The following is a 27,389-nucleotide window of genomic DNA, read 5'->3' on the forward strand; positions in this document are numbered from 1 at the left end:
AAATGGCGTGCCTTACACAGGGGCGTCGTTTGCTGACAAACTTAATGAGCACCTTCTCATATCAGGGGCTTCATGTAAATCTCAGGCAAATAACAGTAACTGTGATTTTACAACGTATATCACGTCCAACATCCAAAGCTCAATGTTCATGTTTCAAACTACAGAATTAAAAATCTGCACAGTAATCAAAAACTTAAAAAATAGCTGTGCATGTGGTGCTGATGACATAACCGTTCAACCTATAAAGTCCATCAGTCACATGATTAGTCAAGCACTTACGCGTATATGCAACCTGATTTTGAACACCGGGATATTTCCAGATAAATTAAAAATTTCTAGTCTTCGTAATACCCAAGGGAGGTGATAGAAATGATATAAATAATTGTAGGCCAATTTCGGCCCTACCAGTCCTCTCGAAAGTAGTTGAACAAGTTATAAAGATCAGGCTACTAAACTTCTGCAAGCGAAACGATATGATCGCCGAGCAGCAATATGGATTCCAGAAAGGGAAATCTACTGAAATGGCGCTAATCAAAGTTAAGGACAAGATAATAGACAATTTTGAGCAAAAATATATACAATAGGTCTTTTTCTAGACTTTAAAAAGGCATTCGCCTCCATTAAGCACCCTATTTCACTGTACAAGTTATTTATATATGGGATTAGAGGAACGGCTCTCACATTATTAAAGAATTACCTCTCAAATCGTCACCAGTACACGAATATTACGAATGCAAAGTCCAGCTTAGGTCAGATACAGTACGGAGTTCCGCAAGGATAAATTCTTGGGCCCCTGTTATTTCTGCTTTATATAAATGATATCATTACCGTGCCGTCCACACCAGAAGTAATACTGTACGCTGATGATACCAATGTATTCATCTACGGACAAGATCTAGAAGTCCTCCAAGTAGAAACGAATGTATGGCCGGAAAAGTTGTCGACGTGGCTCCACAGTAATGAACTAGAGTTAAACACTAAAAAAACTAAGTACATTATATTCCGCGCTCGTAACAAGTGTATAAAACAAGAAATCCTTATCCAATTTCGCGATGACTCTATCGAACGTGCAATATCACATAAATTTCTTGGTGTCATATTTCACGAAAATTTAGACTGGTACCCTCATATTGAAAAAGTTCGCATTGGTATGTCTAGGTCCATTCGTATCATGTATAAAATAAAGCACCTTTTGCCTATCTGGCTAAAGAAACAACTATACTACACACTGGTACATTCGCGTTTCCACTATTGTCTTCTTGTCTGGTGCACAACACCTAAAACAAGCATAGAAAACATATATTTATTACAAAAGAAATTTTTGCAACTAATAGATAACGCACCGTACCTTAGCCACACGGCCCCAATGTTTAGAAAACACCAATTACTTACACTGTGGAATGTTATAAACAAAAAGATAGCGTTAGCCACTTATGTACAAATGCATTCCGATCCTACCGCTTTTTGTCATCAGTATCTAACGAAAACACACACCTACAACACCCGGCACATATGTTATAATAAGGAAAAAATACGTACAAGCTGCGGCACCCACAAACTTAGCTACAGAATTTCCAGTCTTTTCAACGATCACCGTCATGCTGTAAACGTTATCAGGAAAGTATGTCATTCAAAGCTCTCAAAAATAGCATCACTATGTATCTGTGGTCGCTCCAGGCATAACCACACTTTTCGTCTTTATTCTGTTGTTCCTCACAGTATTTGCCCAATTGCACATAAATGCTCAGTATGAAATAACTCCAGTTTCAATGTTTACCAGCCACTCTGTATTTCCTTATTTAGTGTTTATTTTATGCGCTGAATGTCTTATGCTCTCGAATGGGAGCAACAAGAGCGCAGACTCTCTGTCAGGCATCCATTTGCCTTTTGGTATGCGCCCTAGCCAACTGTACCACACGTTGTCTGAATAAACTCTGACTTTGACTTTGGTGTTCGGTGTTCGGTCTGGTGTCATCCGTCTAGCGCCAAAAACATTTGAAGCGCTTTACCGCGGCATTCTTCTTTGATATAAAGAGCGTAAGCGACAATCTAACTCACCAGGCTATTTTGGACGGTCTGGAAGCTGCCGAACTTGGTAGTCGCGTATTCTGCTGGACACGCAGTTATTTATCCAACAGATCTCTCTTTGTGCAGACTGAGGATGTCATTTCACTTCTCGCGAAGTCCCGCAGGGAGGACCGCTTAGCCCATCGCTGCTCAACCTTACACTTGTCAGCACAGGCAATTGGATCAATATTGGAAACAGATGCTTTCACACTGGTCCTTTGTAGCACCAGCCTTTGCCAGCATTTTCTAGCATATTCAATGTTGGGCCCATTACCTGTGCTGCTTGGGGGCTTGTCGACTTACTACCACAGCCGGCGCAACCCTCAACATTTGCGGACATCTGTGTCGGACCATCCGGAGTTACTCACCAACAAGTTCGAGCGAGGCTTCAAAAGGCGTCAATTATTCTTTCGGCCTACCTCCATGTGCAAGTCCTACAGATTTCAACCCAAACAGTGCTCGCTTGTTGTCTTTACACGCAAGAACATGTCTCATTATCCCGTATGCATAAACGGCACATCAATACCCTACGAAAAGAAAGAGCCGTCAGTTTCTGGGAGTAATCATCGACCGAAATCTGTCATGGACCCCCCATATTTCATACATGAAAAAGAGACTGTCAGCGATTGCTCACGTTCTCGGATTTCTTGGGGGAAAGTCGTGGAGAGAGTCAGTTCGGTCGATGAAGCAGCTGTACAATGCTTTATTTATGGGATTTCTTCACTACAGCTTTTCTGCACTTGGAAACATTAGAAAAACCAACATACGAAGCCTAAAACGATTGCCGAAATGTGTCCCCGCAGCCGCATCTGTACTCCTTTCCCAGGAGCATCATATCCCTACCTACCTAACAGTTGACGAGCTGAGAGCACATTTTCGACGCCCCTCCCGGGGGTTCCTTCTAACCATCTTGCCAGTCTTCCTGTTACCAGGCTGCGCACATCGTTTACAAACACTATTGATGCACATCGCGCGATTCTGCCGTCCCAGTTTACACCTGCCTCTAGAACGTCCTCCCCACTTCGGAGCCTGCACAATCTCCGTGTGCTTCTTTCAACACTTTGAAACTTGGAAAGAATCCACCTTGGCGCAAGTAAAACCACACACACAAAGGAAAGACAAGGAGACAACGGACAGTCGCCAACTTCCAACTGTTTATTACTCAAGAAAACCACACAGATAGTCTCAGGATACGCCCACTTTTTTTTTCACTCCATATGCCTATCACAGCCATAACCTATCACCCTGCATTATCAGTTTTTGCACAGAAAATTGTACTCCGCCGCATACAAATTCACTGACGTGTCACTCACACACAAAGCCGCCTTTTTCTTTATGTGAAACGCTTCCAATAAAAGCCTCGCCTGTTTAATCTTGCTCCTGCCAAGAATCCTCGCCTTTTCCAGTCGAGGTTCGCACTTGCACATATTAACATGGTTGACCAAGTTGGCATATTTATCTTTATTGTTTTCAACCTTTTTGCAATGTTCCCCAAGGCGTTTGTTGATGCACCTCCCCGTTTGCCCTATATAGGACTTTCCACAGGTCAGAGGTATCTCGTACACCACTCCTTCCATACAACGGGTGAAGACACGCTGATGTTTTATATTGCATCCAGGGCGCTCAGTGCCACAAATCCGGGGTATAAATTTGTTCAGCTTGTTTGGTGCTGAAAATACTAGCGGTTCTTCGTGTCTGTTAGCCACCTTCTTCAGATTATGTCACACTTTGAGCACATAAGGTATAACTTCAGGTTTTTTTCGCAGGGCTCTTTTCTTCCGGATTCTTTGGCCTGGTACAGCGTTTTGTTTTTTGGAGGAGGGTTTCAGCGACGGCAGTCAACACCACCGAGGGGAAGCCAGCAGCCAACAGGCGGCCAATCTGATTTTTTAAGCTATCGTGCATTTGGTGCGGACATGACTTTGAAAGCGAGGACTCAATGCAGAGAGAGGCGATGGCGCGCTTCGCAATTTTTGAATGCGCCGTATTGAAGGGCAGGAGTTCCTTGCTAGTACGGGGATAGTAACCCCAGCATAAATGGTCCTCCCGGAACGTTAAGCTTAGATCTAAAAATTGCGGTTTTTTTTCACTTGGGACTTCATGCTAGACCGCGACCTTTGAGTATTCATAACAAATACTTTTCGGTGCCTTCAGGTGCCACTCCTGTCTATATGAAAAAGTTTATTGCAGTACTGCATGAAGACAACTGAGCTGCTCAATCTCATTTACTTTCAACCAGTGCAGCAGCAGCAGCACTTGCAGTAGCAGCCGCAGTAGCAGCAGCAGCCTGACTATACGCCCACTGGAGTGCAAAGGCCTCTCTCACGTCTCTCCAATTAAACCTGTTCTTTGCCAATGGCGGCCACCGTATCCCCACAAACTCCTTAATCTCATCCACCCCTCTATGTTTATGCAGCCCCCTGCTATGCTTGCCTTCTCTTAGAATCCACTCCGTTACCCTTAAGGACAAGCGGTTATCTTGCCTTCGCATTACATGCCCTGTCCAAGCCCATTTCTTCCTTTTCATTTCGACTAGCATGTCATTAACACGCGTTTGTTCCCTCACCCACTCTGCTTGCTTCCGGTCTGTTAACGTTACACCTATTCTTTTTTCTTCCCATGGCTCGCTGCGCTGCCCTCAACTTAAGCCGAACCATTTTCGTTAGCCTCCACGTTTATGCTCCGTAGCTGCGTGCCGGTAAGATACAGCAGTTGTACACCTTTCTCCTGTGGCTTATTGCTAAACCGCCATTCATTATCTGCGAGAACCTGACATATGCGCTCCACCCCAATCTTATTCTAGCGATTTCCCTCTCATGATCCGGATCAGCGGTCACTACCTGCGCTAAGTAGACGTATTCCGTTTATACTTCCAGCACCTCGCTACCAGCTGAAAACTGCTGTTCCCTTTCGTGACTGCTGAGCATTAGTTTGGTTTTCTGCATGTTTATTTATAGACCAACCGTTCTGGTCTGCCTGTTTAACTCATTGATCATTTTTTCGAGTTCATCTCCTGAGTGACTTAGCAAGGCGAATTTGACTTGACTTCAGCGAATTTATTTATTTATGTTTTATTTCAAGAAACGTCTTAGGCCCTTGTCACAAGGGTGCGGGATGTCGTTTCTGGTGAAGGACGAATCCCAACATAAAAACGTAACAACTGTTTATTCGATTAGCGATGGCAGCAGACGAGCATGCCAACGCCACGGTCGTCTGAGTAGCGGAAGTAAGAAAGCCGCTCTTCCCAGCCGGGCAGCCTGTTTTTGTAGCCACCGTCGGTGACGCATGCCTCGGGTGACGCAGCGATGGCGCTGTGTCTTATCGGCAACGCAGTCCAGTGCGTGGCCGTGTTAGGCTGGGCCGGATGCTAACAATTAAGGGGGAGGTTGCGCGGAAATATGCGCAGAGTGTGTCGCCACAAGGGTATTAGATATGGGGGTGATAAAAAATTAGCACTGGCTTAGCCCGGCTATGCCAGGATATACGTAGCGTGAGCTACGCTGAGCCGCTGAGCAGCAATTTCGCTCGCCTTCTCCATGGCTATACCACACTGGGAAACGCCCTGCTATATGTATACCCCACTGATACCTCTGCGCATGCGCACAAAATGACGGGCGCTATCAAGCGGCTCCGGCGCAGCGTCAGACTTGGCTACTGCGCCACGGAGGCGCACAGCTGGGCACGCGCCGGCGCCAGTGCGTCTGCCGCGGCTATGAAGCCACTCCTCTGGAATGCGCAGACCGGCGAGGCGCGCGCGCGGCAGCGGCTCCGGCGCGCCAGCTCTGCGCTGTGTGACGTCACTGCTCCTCGCGCATGCGCGTCACGGCTCTGCAGGAGCCACGCGAAACTATTCAACCTCGGCCAGTCTAGCTCACGCTAAAAAAAAAACTCGAAAATGAAGATACAAGAGGGGACATGTAACATTAGGAACTGAACAAAAACAAAACAAAACATGAAAAGCGCAATAACTGATAGTGAGAAAGTATCGAAACCTGGCAGAACAACAAAACGCAAATTCAACATAATGAAAAAACTGCGTAATGAACAGAAAGAAAAACAAAACTTGAACACATTACAGTGAGCAGAACAGAGCTAGAAGAAAACTATACCTCGCTTTCATTTCTTCAAGGTTCATGAAATGATGTCGTATTCGTTTCAGTTGCGATTGTGGAAGGCAGCTGGCAGCAATCAATAATCGTTCTGGTTATGAACGATTTGGCAAAATCTGAAGTGTCACATGTGATGCGTTCGATCTTGAAAGGATGGTCAAGGCGTGGAAGCACTGCTGAGGGTGAGTGAAAGAAATCGTCGTGAAGCAACGCATGATGGTAAATTTTGTGGAAAGAGTTAAGCGAGCGAGTTTGCGACGATGGGAAAGGTTGTCGAGTCCAGCACGAGCTTTTAAGGCTGTGACGCTAGTAAAACGTGAGCAGTCAGAATAAATGAAACGAGCAGCAGGGTTTTGCAGGGATACGATATAAGCTTTGATGTACACTTGATCAGGGTCCCATATGGCTGAAACGTACTCAATTTGAGGTCGCATGAATGTAATATAGGCAACTTTATGCGCGTGCACCGGAAAATGCCGATGGTTACGTTTCAAGATGCCACGAGAATGGTTAGCAGCTGCTAGAATAAAGTTAATGTTATAGTTACAGTTTTAGTCTGACTGAAGGTGAACTAGATACTTGTAAGTGGAAGATGTCTCAACTGTTATGTCATTAGGTGAGTATGTTATTGGGATGCAGTAATGTTTCTTCTTGGTCCTTTTTCTTGCTACAGGGGTGCACCGTCAGAGACGGTTTCGTGATTTGCGACAGCGGGAGTTAACGAGAAAATTAACTTAAGTTTAATATATGGGATTTACAAAAAATAGCATATTTACAAAGAGTTGCAATTAGGATGGAACTGGCTAACAGGAAACTCTTCACACCTCGGCATATCCGAAGATGCAGAGGATCTAAACCAAGCCCATAACAACGGATTGGGCTCCCGGGCTTGGTTTTAAACCCTCGGGAGTGCCTCTCGCACTTAGGAAGCATCCAATAGCAGCAAAAACTCATCACGATCGGTGGCTTGCTGCGTGCTACCCCCTTCACTTTTGACCATAACAACTCTTCCCCAAAACACAGAATCCGAAAAGAGTAATCAAATTATTTCCAAAATACGATGCACCGAGCGATCTCCACAAAAGCGATTGGCTCTTCGAATCGCGCGTCCCGCCCTGCGAATTTGGTACTGCACGCTGATATGCTTGGGTTTCGGGACCGAGGTCTTCACCGCATGACGATGAACTCTGCAGACGACGGAGGGAAGCCTTCAGGAGGGTTGGTAAACTTCAAGGTTTATTTACATATTTACAAGAGAGGCACGGAGACCAAAAGTCAGAGATGAAATGCCGTGAAACCAGCCAAATCGCGGCTTAAATACAGTGGATATTCCCTAGGCACCTAGCTAGGGAAACCGGTGGCTGATCAAGCGTCCAATGGGCAGACACACTCTTCATAGTCTCTTTCCTAACCCCGTGACGGCTCCGCCCCCACAACACGTGCACAGGCGATAAGGAATCCTGGCGCCTTGAGGTCCTGGAATGCTGTTTCCGACCGGTTGAGCAGGTGCATAAGGTCGTTGGCTTAGCAGGCGGTGATCCCCTCCGTGGGAAAGAGGCGTTCTGACGGCCCCGGGCATTCCAGAGGGTATTGAATTTTTGAATTTTGAATTGAATTGAATTGAATTGAAAGTTTATTCGGCCATATTACAATATGCCCCCGGGGAGAGGCAAAAGGAGGCAGACAGAGCGTGCCTCCTGACGAGGCCTACACCCCGGCTTACACATCTGGACACTGGTGACTAGACGGCAAATCATGTTTACAAAAAAACAATCATTTTCAAGAAAAGAACAGCACACTTAAGGGTATCCAACCTGATCACGAAACAAGAGAGAAGGACATTACTATAATGTTAAAAAAATAAAAACGACCTCGTTACGCCCGAACTGTCTAATCATAAATGCAACACAGATAATAACTAAAAAAAACGAAAATAATTAGAAAATTTGATAACAGGCACTGGAGTATAAATATACAGACAACAAAAAAGAATCAGTACCAACTAGACTCAAGTAATCGCAAAATTACAAAACAGGAAAGAGCAACTTCAATTTTTTCTTAAAGGCAATAGAGCTCGTAGCTTCTTGAGCCATTGTCACTAAGGATGGGCGCGCATTACATAAGGCTGCAATTTGGTTAGTTACACTTTGTGTTCCATAATTCGTTCTGGATCTTGTAGCAGATAGGGAAACCACGCGCAATTCATATTTAATGTTTCTAGAAAAGTACATATTCTGGAAAGAAGTGAAATCCTCCTTAATTTTATAAAACATGTGAATCGCTAAGCTAAAGTTGTAACAGTCAAGGAAACTGCATGCATGAAAAGTTTTGAAGGGGTTTGTTTCATCAGTTGGATTTATACATAAGGCACGTAAGGCTCTTTTCTGGAGGGCAAATAATTTATGTGAATCAGTTTTATTGCAGGTACCCCATACTAGATTGCAATATACTAGATGAGAGTGCACCAAAGCAAAATATAATTGTTTTCTAGCCTGCATTGGTAAAAGGTGTCTTAATCGGTAAATCACACATAACGATCTCGCCATTTTCAATCGGATGTTGTTCACGTGATCACTCCACCCTAGATCACTGCGGAAATACACACCAAGAAACCGAATGCTATGCACTTCTTCAATTCTTAGGTTATTAAAGTGAAGTGAGATGTGGTGATCTACTGGCTTATTTTTTGGGTGGAAAAGCATGAATTTCGTTTTGTTAACATTCAATTCAAGTTGATTAACAGAGAGCCAGATCATTAACTCTTTCAGCCAGACATTTGATTGCTGCTCAAGTGTTTGTAGGTTAGTGATGAATCAGATGAATCAGCCGTGTCCACCCCAGCTTTGTCTGGCCGCGCAAGTGCAAGCGAGCGAGGCGGGTCCGGCGCCTTTGTTCGGGTCTTCCTGCCGGTCCACGTGAGGGCGCAGATCGGGAGAAAATGCCGCATTCCATTCTCCGGACGAAGGGATGAGAGGCTTTTCGTCACAGCTCTCCGTCGCCAGGAGCCGTTCTTAATCCCCTTCTCAGGACGACAGCATCTTTGGTCAAACATAGTTCGATGGCGCCTGCCGGGCTCGTCTGTTCCCGCTGTCGGGGCCTCCGATCATAACAATCCGTCCGCCGCCAAGAAGACGCCATGAAGTGGTTGCAGCTGGTCGGCGCACCACGAATGGGCGTCAGAGTCCCAGTCGGCCTCGTAGTAGTCAGTCCACGTGACCTGCACAGCTGGCAAGGGTCCTCAACGGAGCATTAGCGATCAGATCTGAGCTCAGCCCCTACCTCCGGCTAGGCAGCACGCGGCCAGCCTCAGAACATTGCCAGGTCTTTAATACAGAGCAATATGGCTGCAAATTTTGGACGACTTAACCCTCGCCAACAGCTCACGCCCGGAAGTCTGCTGAACCAAAACTAGTTCCTCTTTGTTTTCCCTTTTTCACAAAAGACATGCGTCTGAAATTTGGTAAGAAACTTTTTTTTTGGCAATGAGGTAGGTACGGAGAAGCAAGAAAAAAAAACAAAACAAAAACCAAAAATGATACGGTAGCTTTTCTCGAGCATTAGGGCATTTTACGCCAGATTATGCAGGAAAGCTACGACTGAGACCGTCGGCATTCCCGTTTTCCCGCCCTTTTCGGTAGCGGTAGCCCGACTGAGTTACTGGTAGAGGACCGACTACGTCCCCCACCAAACGGCGGAAGGGTTCGCTAATCACGGGCACTAGCTTCATCGGAGCCTTCTTTAAATCTCCTGACTTTCCGATCCGACACGCTGACAGGTGTCGCAGGACTTTACAAACTGCTTGACATCCCTGACGCAGCCAGGCCAATAAAACTCCTGTAGAAGCCTAGCTTTAGTTTTCTTCACTCCAAGGTGGCAAGACCAACCCTCACCATGGCACAATTTAAGGATGCCTGCGCGTTATTTCTGCGGCACCACGAGCTGATCGAACTGGACCCCCTTTGAGTCCTTGTACTCGGCGTTGCATCTGTTCCTGCCGCGAGCCTCTCCGCTCGTCTCAGAAGCATCGCCTCCTGGGTTTGCCCCTGCCTGACCCGTCGTGGGAGAGCCTTCGTTCTTCCTACGATTTACTTCAGCTGAAATTTCGCGAGCCTTCGCACGAGTGAGCGCCTGGACGGTTCGATCGCCGAAACTACGACCCTCTTCTTGGAGCATCTGCTCCGACCGATTTGAAAAGAGGTACGGAAATTTTTCCGGCAGATTCGGTGATACCGCTGCCTCCGTTCCCAGAACGCCAAACGGGCCCTCTATTCTAACTCGTGCGATCGGCAAGCACGCGCAGTTCTCTTCGGCCACCTGCCTAATCCCTGCACATTCCCCAGTAAAATCAGCTGCGTTCACGTACGTGGGGTGGATTACGTCCATGGTGGCCGCGGAGTCCCTCAGAACCCGGCATGGTTTTCCATTAACCTGCATGTCTTTCAGGTATGGCTCTAGCAGGCGCATGTTCTCATCGCCCGCCTCCACCAAGGAGAGAACGATTTCCTGCTTCCTGCAAGCGCGGGCGAAGTGACCGGGCTCGTGACAACGGAAACACACTGGTTTCTTTCTGGCTTCAAAAGCCTTATCCCTCTCTTCTTTGGTCGCCCCCTTTGTGGGGTTGCTTGATTCTGCTTTGTGGCCCTCGTTCCGCTCCCAGTTGCGGCTTGCTGCCCCTCCTGTCTGGATCCGTGGAATTTTTTTTTTTACTTTGGGGCTTACGGGGGCACGCGCACCCTCTGCTACGCGCTTGGCATGGAACTCTTCGGCCAGCTCTGCTGCACTTTCTAGGGTTTTATTTCCCGGCCTGTCCTGCACCCACACGCGCATTTCTTCCCTCAAAGAGCCAAAAAAACTGCTCCTGGCAGATCACCTCTATTACTTTATCGTGAGTTCTGTAAGCCTGTTCTCCCTTTAGCCATTCCTTCAGGTCTGCCATAAGGTTATACGCAAAATCCGGAAATGACTGATTAGGCTGTTTTCTGGCTTCCCTGAAGCGGCGCGGAAAGGCCTCTGCGGACAGGCGATATTTTTTTAGGAGTGCTGCCTGTAGTTTAGTATAGTCTGCCGCCTCTTCTTCTGCCAGACGAGCGAGTACTTGGGCCACCTCACATGGAAGAATGGTCAGAAGTTTCTGCGGCCAAGACTCGGTCGGGAACTCGCAACTTTCACATGCCCGCTCAAAGTTCACGAGAAAGAGCCCTATGTCCTCCCCAAGTTTGTACGGTTGCAAGAGGTCCTTTATTTTTATTTTTGATGCTGCCTGGCTTGCCACTGTGTTCGGCACCTCTAGCCTAGTGCATTCTGCTTGTGCAGCCTGGGCTATCTGTAGATCGAGCCGTTTTTTCTCGATCTCTCTTTCATGCTCTTCGCGCTTCCTCTCGTGCTCTTCGCGCTTCCTTTCGTGCTCCCTTTCCTGCTCTTCGCGCTTCCTTTCGTGCTCCTTTTCCTGCTCTTCGCGCTTCCTTTTTTCTTCATCCTCTCGCTTCTTTTGTTCCCTTTCCTTCTCCAACTCCTCCTTAATTAGCTCCCAACATTCTACTATCTCCTCCTCGTCCGCACCGGAATCCTCAATTGCCCTAATCAATTCAGGTTTTCTACGGATCGACCCACAATCAATGCCCAATTCCCCGCATACGAGAACTAGGTCTGGTTTGCGCAGCTTCTTCCAGTCCATGACTATTTAAGCAACGGCAAGTCTCTTCTCACGTGGTCAGAGGAGCCCCGGCTGCCTCTTATACCAACCTTCGATTACCTAGGCTAACAATTTTCCAAAGTTGTAAAACCTGGCAATGCTCCAAGAGAAAGACCGCGCACTTACCATACCAGAGTCAGGACCAGGCGCAGACCATCCCACCGCTGCCACCAGTTGATATGCTTGAGTATCGGGACCGAGGTCTTCACCGCATGACGATGAACTCTGCAAACGACGGAGGGAAGCCTTCAGGAGGGTTGGTAAACTTGAAGGTTTATTTACATATTTGCAAGAGAAGCAGGGAGACCAAACGTCAGAGATGAAGTGCCGTGAAACCAGCCAAATCGCGGCTTAAATACAGTGGATATTCCCTAGGCACATAGCTAGGGAAACCGGTGGCTGATCAAGCGTTCAATGGGCAGACACACTCTTCATAGTCTCTTCCCTAACCCCGTGACGGCTCCGCCCCCACAACACGTGCACAGGCGATAAGGAATCCTGGCGCCTTGAGGTCCTGGAATGCTGTTTCCGACCGGTTGAGCAGGTGCATAAGGTCGTTGGCTTAGGAGGCGGTGCTCCCCTCCGTGGGAAAGAGGCGTCCTGACGGCCCCGGGCATTCCGATAGTAAGATGAATCAGCCGTGTCCGCCCCAGCTTTGTCTGGCCGCGCAAGTGCAAGCGAGCGAGGCGGGTCCGGCACCTTTGTTCGGGTCTTCCTGCCGGTCCACGTGAGGGCGCAGATCGGGAGAAAATGCCGCATTCCATACTCCGGACGAGGGGATGAGAGGATTTTCGTCACAGCTCACCGTCTCCAGGAGCCGTTCCTAATCCTCTTCTCAGGACGATAGCACCTTTGGTCAAACATAGTTCGATGGCGCCTGCCGGGCTCGTCTGTTCCCGCTGTCGGGGCCTCCGATCATAATAACGCCGAACCTTCTCTCTAGGTAAAAACATACAAACGAACAAACGGACTGCGGAGTCCCTTTCCACAGGGGTCCGTCCGGCGCCTTCCTAGAACAACCGGAGTTATGACCCCTCGTGCGGTTCCCACGCTCACGATATTGCAGAGAGTCCGACAGGTACTGTCATGTAGTCCCCCCTTGTAAGGGAATAGAGGGGGGTTCTTTGTTGCGCCTCGCTGCTGCCAGCGGTTTCATTGAAGGGAAAGCGGCCGGTCTACAGAATCTCTTCGATGTGCTGCTAAAGTCAATTGCCTTGGCCTTCTGACGAACCGTTGACAACCAGCCACACTGTGATGCCTGTCACTGGCCACCCTTCCTTCATAGGCAAATACCGCGAAGAAACGCTGCATTTCATCCCATCGTCCCACGCCCCTCGTGCTGACTCATCTACCTCTACTGACGCGATGAAAATTTCGAGTAAAGGAGACGAGCTTTGTCTTAGAGGGATTCAGGGTCATAAGCCACAACTGGCACCAAGTTGCAAAGGACTGCAAAAGGGCTTGCACAACGCCGTCGTATCTTCATTCCGACCAATCACCATTAAGATCATCCATCGAATCAACTATGTGCCCTGAACTCCACTTCCTCATGTAATAGTCCTTTATTGGGGCCTTTGAGGTTGAAATAAATAAAATTAAAAAGTGTTAATAGAATTGAGGTCAGTTTGTAGAGATTGTTGGTCAGAGTAATTTGTAATGGTTCGGCACACAACACAGTCGTCAGCAAATAATCTAATTTGGGAAGAAATACAATTTGGTAATTCATTAAAATATAAGAAAGAGCAGAGGACCAAGCACACTCCCCTGGAATACACCAGATGTGACATGGGCCATTGTAGAGTTGGAACCATTAACAGAAGTGCACTGAACGCGAGATGAAAGGAAGTCTTTAATCCATGTTAGTACCTGAGGGTGAATATTAAGATGCGATAGCTTGAGAAGTATTCTATGGCGGGGAGCCCGATCATAGGCCTTAGAAAAATCTAAAAACATAGCATGTACTTGAATTCCGGCATCCAAAGAAGTAAAGTCGTTAGTAAATCCGGCGAGCTCAGTGTCGCAATAAAATCCCCTGCGAAAACCGTGCTGATATTTAAATATGATGTTATGATCTTCAAAACACTGAATCATCCAATTTCGTATGACGTTTTCAAGGAGCTTGGAGAAGGAGCAAGTCAATGAAATGGGTCTATAGTTTAGAGGACCAGAGCGGATGCCAGATTTGAAATTAGGTATTACTTTTGCTACACTCCAGTTGTGAGGGATAGAGTCAGATGATAAAGACTGAGAAAAAAGTGCGGACAAGACTTCAAAAATACCCTGAGATATGTTTTTAGTAGTTTGATGTTAAAGACCAGCGAATCCGCGCTTGTGTAATTTAAAATTAGCTGAAAAACAAAGAATACCATATTCACTAATGACTATTGGGGGCATGAATAGTCATGAAATTGGTTGAGCACTGGAGAGGTAGTGATGACTTCTTGAGTGAAAACAGAAGAGAAAGCGTTGTTAAAGAGTTGAGCAGAATGGGCATCGTCCAGCTGGTCACCATTCGAACTTGTCGAGAAATAATCAGGATGCGAATGAGGGTTATTACACTCCAAAATCTTCGGGGGTTTTTAGATAGCATGGTGGCCAAGACGTCACTATAAAACTGGCGACGGATAGCTTTAACAATTTTTGTTAATTTTTATCGTTTTTTGCATTTGCCCCATGTGTTTAATAAGCTGTTACAACCGCCTGTCTATACAAACATTTTTTCTTATTATTAGCTCTTCGCAGCCGCCCATTGAACCATGGCACACTTTTGCTGCACTTAGTTGTGATAACAGATATGTATTTTACAACGAGGTTAATTAGGGTAGTTTTGAACAGCGTCCAGGTCTGTTCAATGGAACGGATTGAAGATTCAGCCAAGAACAGCCCAAAAAGAGACTTTAATTCATTATTCAATCGGTCAAAATTAGCTCCGCTATAACACCTGATCAGCTTGGTGGAAGTTTTTCTTTTCATAATTCTGCAATTGATGCACACAGTAATGATGCCACGGTCAGAAAGACCATTAAGTGAAATATTTTAGAAGAAGCATATAAATTATTGGTTAGAATCACGTCGAGAATGTTTGCAGTGGTACCTGAGGATCTCGTGGGCTTTGCAATGAGCTGAGTTGGGTGAAAATCTAGACAGGTCTGTAGGAAAGTGTGCGCATCCTTATGACGTGGAGACTCTGATAGTGCCTCTATGACGACAGCTGCGAAGGCGTTCCGTTGGTATTCGGCCGCGTCCACGTACCGCGCGTGCTCGTCGTTGGCGTGCAGGTCGATGAGAGCCTTGGCCCTCGCCGCTCTTCTTCCCTTGTTAAGCTCGGGGTTCATGTTCTTGGGTATGGGGTCGATTCTAATCTGGCGTCGGACCTCTTCGGGGACGGGGAGCTTCATCTCCGCCTCGTTCGAGTGTCCTGTTCCCAGGTCGTCCAGTATCTTCCTCCCGGCTTTGGTCGTGGACAGCCGCTACAGTTGAGATGTATGTTGCGCTTCGGCTATTTCTTCGAGCGTGTTGTGCATCCCGAGTTGTAAGAGCCGGGTCGTGCTCGTGGACTCGAACAGGCCCCAGCGCCGTCTAGTACGCTCTTCTGATGATTACATTGATTTTGTTGCGTTCGTGTTGCAGCCATCTGTGGTAGGCTGCAACGTACGCGACGTGGCTGATGATGGATTGGACGAGCCTGATTAGGCTGTGCTCTCTCATGCCAGCCTTCCGGAAAGTCACTCTTTTGAGGAGTCGCATAGCGTTGGCCGCTTTTGCCGTGAGACGGGCGATGGTTTTGCCATTTCTTCCATGCTTTTCGATGACCATGCCTAGGATCCTGATTTTGCTGACCTTGGGGATCACGTTGCCGGATTTGGTTACGATTCTGATTTTTTCGCATTCGCGTTGTCTGGTCTTGCCTCTGCCATTGTTGGTAGGTGGGAGTATGAGGAGCTCCGATTTGCTCGGCGGACATCTCAGTCCGGTGCGTTCCAGCTGGTCTTCTATTGCGTCGACGGTGGCTTGCAGCGCGCCCTCGATGTGGGCGTCGCTGCCGCCGGTCACCCACAGTGTGATATCGTCCGCGTAGATGGTGTACCGGACGTCTTCGATGTCCGTGAGCTTCTCGACCACTCCGATCATTACCAGGTTGGACAGCATCGGCGAAATGACCGATCCCTGCGGTGTGCCGGTGCTCCCGAGCTTCTTCTCTTGCGTTTGTAGGTCGCCTGCTCGTAGCTCGGCGGTCCTGTCCATGAGGAAGTCCTTGATGTAGTTGTAGGATCTTTCTCCCATGTTGAGCTTAGAGACTTGGGACAGAATCGCCGAGTGTTTCACATTATCGAAGACGCTCTTTAGGTCGAGCCCCAGGATTGCCTTGTCGCGGGCGCTGCCGCCATCGTCTATGATTTGGTATTTGAGCTGCAGTATCGCGTCCTGCGTGCTTAGGTGCTGCCTGAAGCCGATCACCGGGGCCGGGTACAGCCCTTCTCGTTCCAGGTAGTCTTGCCTCCTTTTGAGCAGGACGTGCTCCAGCACCTTGCCCACGCAGGACGTGAGCGCAATGGGGCGGAGGTTGTCCGTGTCCGGTGGCTTCCCCGGCTTGGGTATCAGGATAGTCTTGGCTGTCTTCCACTGCTTTGGTAGCGCGGCCGCTCTCCAGCACTTGTTGAAGTATTTTGCGAGGTTCTCAATCGAGACGTCGTCGAGGTTCTTGAGCGCCTTGTTCGTGACGAGGTCCGGGCCAGCTGCCGACCGGCTGTTGAGGTCGTGCAGGGCCGCGCGGATTTCCTCGACGTCGATGTCGCGATCGAGCTTCGCGTTGGGTAGGCCGCCGTACGTCGCGTGTTGTTCGGTGGGTGTAGTGGGCAGGTATTTGTCATTCATGCGCCTGGTGACTTCGTCGGCGTCGTGTACCGAGACCGCCCGATGTATGAGCTTGGCGAGTCTGTCCCTTTGGTGCGACTTGGTCTTGGTTTCGTCGAGCAGGTGCCGCAGCAGGTTCCACGTCTTCCCGCTATGCATCTGCCCGTCTGCCGCGTTGCAGATCTCGATCCACTGTTGCGTGCATAGCGCGCGGCAGTGCTCCTTAATCGCTCGGTTGACCTCCGCCACCTTCTTTCTGAGTCTGCGGTTGAGCCGTTGTTTCTTCCAGCGACTGAGTATCGACTGCTTGGTTTCGATGAGATGCGCTAGCCGGCTGTCTACTATATCAATCGCCACGTCAGTTTCAACTTTTTTTGGTCGCGTCGCGTACGCTCTTGGTGATTTCGGCCGTCTACGACTCTATTTCTTCGATCTCGTCGTCAGCGTCTGTCTTCTGGCGTCTCGGAAGGCATCCCAGTCTATACATCTGTGTGTTTTGATGCTGATTTCGTTGTGTTCCGGTATGCTGATTTCCACGATGGTGTGGTCGCTGCCGAGGTCGGTACCCGTGTTTTTCCAGGTGATCGCGCCCCGGACGTCATTCTTGACGAACGTGAGATCCGGAGTGGTGCCCCGGGACACAGAATTACCGATTCTCGTCGGATGCATCGGGTCCGTAATGAGCGTGAAGTCGAGTTCCATGGCGTCTTGGTGTAGGTCGCGGCCCTTTGCTGTGTACTTGTTGTAGCCCCAGGCTGGGTTCATCGCGTTGAAGTCGCCGCAGACGATCAGCGTGTTGCGGCCTGCTGCGGTGCTGGCTCTGGGCAGTATTGTTTTGAATCTCTGTTTTCTCTACGATGGGTTGCTGTAGATGTTGAGCAGAAATATGCTTCCTTTTCTCTTCTTGCCCGGGATGATTTCGGTGAGTGTGTGCTCGATCTTGATATTGCTTTGAAGCTCGTGCTCAACGAACGTGAGTCCCTTCCTGACCAGGGTACACAGGCCTCTCCCGTCGGGCTGGCCCTTGTGCACTCTGTAGCCGGGGAGGGACGGTGCGTCGGTGAGTGTTTCTTGTAATAGGATCACGTCCGGCTTGCGCGCGGCATGTGCGATGTACTTTTGGATGACTGCCTTCTTCCTTCCGAGGCCGCAACAGTTCCACTGCCACGCTGTTAAGCCTGCTGCTGTTGTTGCGTTGGCAGCCATGATTGCGTTGGTGTGTACGTGGTTCCCTGGTTGGGTGGATGTTGCGCGAAGAGGGGCGCAAACGTCGGGTGGCTCACTATCGGCTGTAGGGTCCTTTCGATGTAGGCGAATCTGTTCGTGTTCTCGGCTTGGTAGGTCTCCATTGTTTGTTTCATTGCTGTCACTGCTGCGATGTTCGCCGTGATTAATTGTTCGAGTTTGGTGAATCTCGCTTCGAATTTGGCCTCGGGGTTGTCGATTCGATCGTTTTCTGTTTGCTTGCGCGTGGCCTCGACGGCTCGCTTCACGGTGCCGGTTCCTCTACGGCTGTCTTCTGGGTGTTCATGGTTGTTTCGTCGGTCTTGCTTGTGCTTGGCGTGGGTCTCTGTAGAGGCTCGTTGTTGCATAGCAGCAACTTACGGATCTCGGCGATCTCTCTCGTGAGGCTGTTGATGGTCGTTCGCAACGCCGCGTTCTCTTGTCTTAAGGTCTCGTTGGCTTCGCGCACTTTGTTTATATCGTCTTTCTTAGTGGCTTAGGTGATTTTCTGCGCGTTCCTTATATTGTTCCCTTTAGCTGCGTCGACCCAGCTGACTCGCTCACGTGACGGTGACCTTTTCCTACTGAGGCTTCTCTTGCAGCAGCTGCTGTCTCTGGATTTTGGCGCGCGGTTCTCTGATGGAGTCCTTGACTTTCCCGCAGCTGGCGGCTTGTCGAGTGGCGGGAATCGCTCTCCGACAGCAGCTGGCATTCGGCCTGTCGGCGCTCCCATTGTCGCTTGCGTTCTACGTAGGGGATATTGTATTTCGCCTTGCAGGTTCGGTCTCCGGTCCGGTGTTCGTCCCCGCACAACTTACATTTTGGGGTACAGCGATGGTCTTCTTTGGGGTTGGCGAGTCCGCAGGCCAGGCACGCCTTGATTGTGGGGGTCGGGCACACGTCCTTTCGGTGTCCCACTCGGCCGCACTGCTGGCAAACGTCGATCTGTTTTCTGTAGAGGCGGCACAATATCAGGGTGACTCCGTATCGGACGCAGTTCGGTACCTTGAGTCCCTGGAACACCACGATCGCGGTGGTCGTGCTGCCGATAATCTTTGCTCCCACTGCTAGCGGGTTTCTCTCGTTCACGATGTTACTATCTAGCTCGGCGGTGCTCGCTTCGATGGGGATGCCTCTGATGACGCCCTTTACGGTGTCGTGAGGAGCCGTGCGATATGCGCTGACCTCGTAGGGTTTGCCTTGAATATAGATTTCCTGGATTTTAGCGTACCTTGCCGCGTTGTCTTCGTTCGGTGTACTGACGACCATGATGTTCTGTTGCGTGTTGGGGCAGATGGTGTCCGCGGCGCTTTCCTCGCTCGTGATCTTGGCCGCGGCGAGTATGGCTGCAGCGACGGTGGTGGTGTCGGTCTTGACGATGTCCATCCCTCTGGGTCTGACGACTATCTTGCTTTCTTCCAGTGGCATGGCTGGCATGCGTGCTGCCTTGATGGCCGAGGCTCTGACGTTCTTGTTGAATTTCGATTTCGGGCTTGTTTGACTCCCGCCGGGTCCGTCGGGCTTGCCGCTGTCGGGGGTCCGCTGGCGCAGCCTCGACATGCGTTCCCCCGCGAGCGTCCACCCGGCGTCGTTGTGGTATTCCTCTGGTGATATCTCTTTTCCTTGAACTTGAACGCACATCTGGTTGTCCACAATCATTGTTGTCGTAGCGGACGCCTCCATCTCGGAGCTGACGAGCGGCCGCCGCCGAGGAGTACGGCAGGCGGCGGCCGGTGCGACGGTGTTGGGCCTAGCGTCCGCGGGACAAGCCTAGGCCTAGCACTCCTTCACACGGCGGTGGTAGAAAAAGTCACAAAATTTGGCAAAGAAAAACGCACCTCTAGGGTCAGCTGGTATCGGTCGATGCCGCACGCCTTCACGGACACATTGGTGCAAGGAAAACTTTGTTTCGAGGTAATTAGCTCTGCGTAATTGGTTAGCAACGACAGAGCCGATGTGAACACGTCTGCTCACCTCGGCGAACGCAGCGCCACCCTCTCCAGGGAGAGGAGCCTGAGTTTGGAACCCTTCCGGAGCTCACCCGACAACAAAGAGATGCCGCAAAGTCAACCATGCCCTCATTACAGACGTCGACCCCGATCGTCGTGCAGCAGCCGCGAGTACCGCCAAAATTCAGCTGCTCCTCAGGCGAAGACCCCGAGGAATGGTTGGACCAATCTGAGCGCCTTGCATCGTTCAGCAGTTGGGATGATGTGACTGAGATAGCGCACGTCTTTTTCTCACTGCAGCGCTCAGCACGCACCTGGTATAAAAACCACGAGTCTGGTTGTTCAGGAGTGAACTTTTACACTCATTCTCCAGTGTCGTAGGGAAAGAAAATTAGCAGTGGGTTAGCTTGGCTATGCCAGGATATACGTAGTGTGAGCTACGGTGAGACGCTGAGCATCAACTGCCACTGAGCAGCAATTTCGCTCTCCTTCTCCATGGCTATACCACAGAGGCAAACGCCCCGCTATGTGTATACCCCCACTGCTACCTCCGCGCATGCGCACAAAATGAGACGCGCTATCCAGCGGCTCCGGCGCAGCGTCAGACTTGGCTACTAGGCAACGGAGGCGCACAGCTTGGCACGCGCCGGCGTCAGTGCGTCTGCCGTGGCTATGACGGCACTCCTCTGGAATGGGCAGACCGGCAGGGCGCGCGCGGTGGCAGCGGCTCCGGCGCGCCAGCTGTGCGCCGTGTGGCGTCACTGCACCTCGCGCATGCGCAGCACGGCTATCCAAGAGCCACACGAAAGTGCTCAACCTCGGCCAGTGTAGCTCGCTCTACAAAAGAACCCAACGACTCCTCGAGTCTAGGATCCAGCTTCGGAAAGAGCCCGTACGCGGTTACGTGGAAGAAGTGAAGAGCCTCTTTCGCCTCCCTGATCCCAATATGACTGAAGAAGAGAAAGGTCAATCTTCAATGCGCTGCATCAAAGAACAACTTCCATTCATTACTCCTCCGCATTTGAGCCTTGTTCACATGATATGGGTGCCAGGTCATAGCGGTGTGACAGCCAATGAAGTAGCGGACTGCCTGGCAAAGGCGTCCCTCAATGGCCCCGTGCTACCCATTGTTCCTGCTACAGCGTACATCACAGCAGCGAGGTTTCGAAGACGGAATTTGTTAAGAATAACAACTGGATCTCTTTTAATATCTTGTTATTACCTGCGCCTGAGGTGTTCGTGGAGCAGGAAATCATGCCATTCACGGCAGCTTGAGGTATATCTATCAAGGCTCCGCTGCCGGATTCCACCCTTAAATTTTTATTTGCACAGGACTGGATTGGCGCTTTATCCCGTCTGCGTATTCTGTGGTGAGCACGAAACCATAGATAATTTCTTGTTGTTTTGCCGTCGCCACACCATGAGGAGGAGACGGTTTATAGAGAAGACATTACAACAGCTTGGCCTTTGTTTAAGCAGCCTAGTCATATTGTCGTTTCGATCCACCATACTTGTGTAAAGCCACAAGTCTGTTTTTACCACCGTCCAAAATTTTTTAATGGAATCAAATCGGCTACCATGATAACTTTTTTCAATAATAGTTTTATTCTAACAATTATCATTATCATAAAACTACTCGGCTATAAACCTCAGTGTCGATCTCCTGCGTGCGATATGCATTTCAAATTTCATTTCGCTGTTCATTCTCGTTTACTTCCTTCCTTTCGTCCAGGAAATTGTTACCAGAAAAACTCCCTGTGCGGGCCAATCCCCCTATGCGGGCATGTACCATTGTGTGAGGGTAACAACAACAACAACTCTCTGCCAGCCTCGTCCGCCAGCCGCCAAAAACCGTAAAGGAATTCATGCAAGCCTGCACACTCGAGAATACCCTCGACATCCTGACTCGGCAAAACAACTGCTCTGCTTGTTTCTCTGCAATTCGTCCGGTCACGATGACCACCTCCAGCGACAGCTTGCGGGAAGTTAACCACAAATCGTCCGCGAGGAGCTACGACGGCTGCTGCCATCCTCCGCACAGCCCCAAGCAGCGACTCTCATGGATGTGGTGCGGGAAGAAGCGCAACAGGCGCTTGTCACCCAGGTGGCCGCAGAACACCAAGTGATGACCTAAGCCGCTGCAGTACACACTCTTCAGCCCCAACGACACCCGTTACGTCCTCTTCGAGATGAACCACTTGCCCCAGAACGCCGCCTCCCCTCCCCCACCCGACCAGCCTACGGGCGACGCTTAAGCCTCAGAAAACGCGACGCCTGGAGGACTTCCGACAACCGGCGTTGTGCTTCCATTGCGGTGAGGCCGTCATGTTCTTCATCACTGCCCGTACCGACGTACCGGTCTTCGTGGATTTGCCGTTGACGCACCACGATGACGCTTCGGCCAACGTCCGCAAGAAATCTACGAGTACCTGCGTAGAGAGGAGTACGTGCCGAACCGCCTTTCGCGCTCACCATCGCCGACAGCCTCGCGCTTTGCGTCGCCACACCGCAGCTACGCATACGTGGTACCTCCCCGACAACGTAGCGGAAACAACAGACAGCAACACCGACCACGCCATATGAAGACGCTGCACCTGCTACGCCGCATGAAGACGCGGCACCCGCTTCACTGACGCCGCACACAATGACAACCTCGACCACGACGTGAACTGCCTTCAAAACTACGCCGCCACCAGAAAAGATTCAACAACACGCCCTACCCAGGGTTCTCATACGCGACGAAGCCGTGACCCGACACGGAGGACGACGTGCAACGCAAGAGCCAGGACATCCGACATAGAAGTGACTATCGACGGAAGGAAAGTTACCGCTCTAGTCGAAGACAGGGGCCGATTATTCTGTGATGAATGGAAAATTCGGCGCGCAATTCAGGAAATGCACGACCGCCTGGGATGGCCCACGAATTCGCACCGCCGGAGGCCACCTTATTACGCCAACGTGGCGATACACGGCGCGCGTGACCGTCAAGGGACATACCTATCCTGCGACCTTCGTAGTACTACAGCAATTTCCTCGCGGCGTGATGCTCGGCATCGATTTCTTTAATGAGCACCAGGAAATCATCGACCTGCGTTCCAAGCTCATCACGCTTTCGGCGCACGAAGTCATCACTTCAATGAGCAGCATGTTGCCTTGATGATCTTGGATAAACAAGTGAGCATCCCACCCCGATCAAGCGTCGTGGTCACCGTAGGTGTCACGGATGCCAAGAACATGGAAGCTCTCATCGAGGGAAACACCACGTTGCTTCTAGACCAAAAAATCGGCATCGCAAGAAGCATTGCACATTTCCGCACTGGACAAGCTGAAGTACTGCTGACTAACTTCATTGAAGAATACCGGCACATTAAAAGAGAAACGACGAACGATTGCTTTCTTCGAAGAAATATCCGACGTACCAGACTCATTCGCCCTCTCCGATCCATCCGCAGAAGATTCACCTGATTAAGAGAACTCGCCCACTTTCGACATCAACCCAGACCTTCCCCATAACACACAAGATCACATCCGCAATCTGCTTCTAAGCTACAGCGAGTGTTCTTCGTCATCACCGAAGGTCCGACATACGCCAATTGCCAAGCATCGCATTATAACCGACCAGTACGCCCGACATCTCGGTCAAAGCCCCTGCCGTGTGTCGCCGCGAGAAGGAATGCTTCGCGACGTCATCCAGCCTTCAAACAGCCCAAGGGCGACACCCGTTGTTCTTGTGAGAAATAAAGACGGCGCACTTTGACTCTGGGTTCATTACCACTGCTTAAACAACGTAACTAACAATGACGTGTACACTCTCCTCCACATCGACGACAGACTGGCCCTGCTCTGCAACGCCAAGTATTTCTCATCGACGGATCTCAAGAGCGGCTACCGCCAAGTTGAGGTCGATGAAAGAGATCACGAGAAGACAGCATTCATCGCTCCGGATGGGCTCTGAGTTCAAGGTGACGCCATTTGGTCTCTGCTCCGCACCAGCGACGTTTCAGCGAGTAATAAATACGGTGTTGGCAGACCTCAAGCGGCAGATTTGTCTAGTATATTTAGATGACCTCGTTGTATTCGTTTTAAACTTTGAAGACCATTTTAAAAGGATTCGAACATTACTATCGAGGCATTCAAGTGAACCGGCCTAACCTTGAAAGCAGAGAAGTGCCACTTTGCCTATGAAGAGCTGCTATTTCTAGGCCACATCGTTAGCAAGGAGGGACTGCTCTGAGACCTGCAGAAAACAGTGGCTATCGCACTGTTTCCAAGACCGTCCTTTAATAAAGTTGTGCGCATATTTCTCAGAGTGTGCGCATACTACCAACGATTTCTCAGGAGCTGTTCGCGCAACGCCGAGCCCCCCAACTGACGAAGGCAGACGTGCCGTTTAAATGGGAAGCGCCGCAAGCAGAAGCCTTCAGAGAACTTCAGCTTTGTTTAAGGTACCCACTAATCATCAGGCATTTTGGTGAAGACGCCAATACTAAGTTCATATCGACGCAAGAAGAGTGGGCCTAGGTGCCGTGAGCGTTCAGAAAAGCGGCGGGCTGGAGAAAGTAATCACATATGCTAGCCGTTTCCGTTCCAAGGCCGAGGCTAACTATTCGACAATTGAAAAGAGTCTAACCATCATCTGAGCTACGTCGAAATTCCGCCCCTACCTGTACGGACGACCGTTCAAGGTGGTCAGCGACCACCACGCACCGTGGTGGCTTGCCAGTTTGCAGGACCCCTCGGGCCGCCTCTGTCAATGGAGTCTCCGCCTCCAGGAGTTAGACGTCACCGTCGTTTACAAGTCTAAACGCCAGCACTCTGGCGCCGTTTGCCTGCCACGAGCCCCTGTAGTTGGATCGCCCCCGGACGACGATGAGGACGCCTTGCTGAGTGAGACCCATCAGCCCCAGCTCTCTTGCACAGCAGCAACGCTCGGATCCCCACCTAAAACGCCTCATCGAGTACTTGGAAGGCAAGGTTTCTTCACCCCCCGCCGCTTTCAAGCGAGGACTGTCTTCCTTCTGTGTACATAATGATGTCCTTGTGAAGAAGAACATCGCAGCGAACAGAACAGCCTACCTACTTGTTGTACCTGCAAGTCTCCGCGAAGTTCTACACGCTTCACATATCTCGGTTTTTCTCGCACCCTCCGCTGCATTCTATAAAAGTATTGCTGGCTCCGGCTGTCTGCCGATGTGGCACATTAAACTAAAACCTGCCAATATCGTGAGCGACGAAATACCACTCCCACCCGACTAGCAGGATTTCTGAACTCCATTGAACACCCCTCAATGCCCTTTCAGCAGATCAGCATGTTCTTGCGTGGCCCTTTCCCGAAGTTAACGTCTGGAAATAAGTGGAGCATCATACCTACCGACTTCCTGACCCGCTAGGCCGAGAAAAAAGTCCTACAGAACGGACCAGCAGCAGAAGTCACCAAATTTTTCGTGGAGTGCCTTCTTCTGCGACACGGCGTCGCTGATGGGCTCATCACGTACAGAGGAACAGCATTCACAGCGGAACTGACTCAAGCCATCCTGCGTTACAGCCAAACCAACCACAGGAGAACAACTGCATACCATCCGCAGAGCAACGGACTGACCGCGCGCCTGAACAAAAATTATGGGAGCGCTTTGGACCCATTCGCGTGCCGGTTGTCGTCGCGCACAACCGACTCGCTCGGCAGCTGCGAGGCGTCTCACACAAGGGAGGTGCCAGCGCGCGCAGGTGGCGCCACCAGCGCGCGCGCCGTCACCACGAAGACCTCGGGTGTGACGCCACCCTCTTCCGTCGCTATATCGACGTCGGCGCTATATCGGCGCTTTTTGTTTTCTTTGTTTTTCGCTATAATTGGCTATAATTAAATTAATTAATCAATCTACAGTCATCAAACTTGGCGCCGAGGTTACATTTTGTCCCCTCTATCTGATGCTGTCATTCGTTTTCTCCTATCCTGGTCAATTGCCGTGTTATTCATGGAAGACAGCGTTACACCGGACGTGACCTTGGCCGCAACTCGCCTCATTAAAGGCTTCCGCCTTAAAACCATCGCCGATATGCTCGCCATGTATATCGATGCACAACACAAGACTTGGCACGTCATCCTGCCATACGCCGTCTTCGCTTACAAGACCCTACTGCCGGAGACTACCCAGATGACGCCTTTTAGGCTCGTCCATGGCAGGGAGGCAACGGCCAAGCTAGACGCCATGCTGCCCAACGTTACCGGAGAACATACTTGGCAGCGCAAAAAAATGAGGACAAAAGCGAACGAGGAGACACAACACAAGCGACGGTCTGAAGTTCACATTTGAATTACCACAGTCAGGCTCCATCAAGTTCCTAGACCTGAGGATTGATTGCCACGCGAGTGGTGTGTGCTGGGAGTATCGCTCACGAACGGAAAAGCCCCTCCTCAATCACAGCTCTGGTCATTCGAAATTGGTAAAGGCCGGCATTGCTACTTCTTGCCTAAAAGCTTCTCTCTCAATATCCTGCTCCCACAAGGTTTGAACAAGCTTCCTGGGACAAATGCGCAGGTTAAAGGAAGCAGGTTTTCCTGATCAGACTCTGGCTAGGGTCACTAAAAGGATCTTAGCCAGGTCAGGCAGGCCCCCGGTCATCGCGAAAGAGAATGGTGCGGAAAAACGATTGGTAGGAATCACCTACGTGCACGGCATTTCACATCGCCTAAGAAAAGTGGGGGCGAGGTACGGGGCGAAAGTTGTTTTCACCGCGAAGAACAAACTCGGTGGTGTGTGCAGTGCTGTGCGCAAAAAGATTGAGCATGGTGGTAACCGCGCAGTGAATGATTGCACGATAGCCCACAGAAAGAGGCTCACAGATTGCGACACATGTTTTGTGTATCGCGTTCCACTTTCATGTGGTAAGAATTACATCGGCCAGACTGGTCGATGTATCAATGAGCGTCTAGCGGAACACCGCAGATCTCTAAAAGGTGCTGTGTCCTCCAACCTCGCTTTGCACTGCAGGGATTGCAAAGATTGCTTTCCTCACCTTGACAGGACAAGTATCCTGTTCAGGCACAGGGATAAGGTGTGCCGGGAGCTGATAGAAGCTTACTTGTTTAAGAAAGAGAGAGAAGCGTGTGCCGCATCAACGTCGGTGAGCCTGCAGGATAAGGAAGTTCCTTTTCTGCGCAGTTTCCTGGGGGCAAGTAGACAGTACGGGGAGTTGGCCTGATGAGATTGAATTTGGTTTTCCTGTTGCTGTTGTGTTCCTTCTCACACAGCAAAGAAATTTCATTGATTTCTTTGTACATCGGTTGTGGCTGTTCCTTTTGTTGTTTTTGTGTTTTATCACGCCTATAAAGCTTTCTTTCAGTGAATAAAAGTTCAGTTGATAGTCTGCGCTTGTGTTGTGTCTCCTCGTTCGCTTTTGTCCTCGTTTTTTTGCGCTGCCAAGTATGAATCCACACCAACTAGCCCAACTTTCTGTTCTTATTTACCGCAGAAGATAATGTCGCCGCCTGTCTGA

The 27,389-nt window shown here is 49.9% G+C and overlaps 1 protein-coding gene and 1 pseudogene across 3 annotated transcripts in view; one reads left to right on the plus strand and one right to left on the minus strand.

Moving 5' to 3' along the window:
• The window catches only part of LOC144122166 (uncharacterized), a 178,501-nt gene that overhangs the window by 43,295 nt on the left and 107,817 nt on the right, over nt 1–27,389 (plus strand). Inside the window, exon 1 of one of the 3 annotated variants that reach the window (XM_077655742.1) lies at nt 6,255–6,358. The exons of the other annotated variants lie outside the window; for them this stretch is intronic. The gene's annotated coding sequence lies outside the window, so the exon portion shown is untranslated. Of the gene's footprint in view, nt 1–6,254; nt 6,359–27,389 lie in introns of those variants that run through there. 3 annotated transcript variants of the gene reach the window in all.
• Nucleotides 18,212–19,694, minus strand: LOC144120371 (uncharacterized; annotated as a pseudogene).

Source organism: Amblyomma americanum, chromosome 2 (genome assembly GCF_052857255.1).
Source record: "Amblyomma americanum isolate KBUSLIRL-KWMA chromosome 2, ASM5285725v1, whole genome shotgun sequence".
Lineage (NCBI taxonomy): Eukaryota > Metazoa > Arthropoda > Arachnida > Ixodida > Ixodidae > Amblyomma > Amblyomma americanum.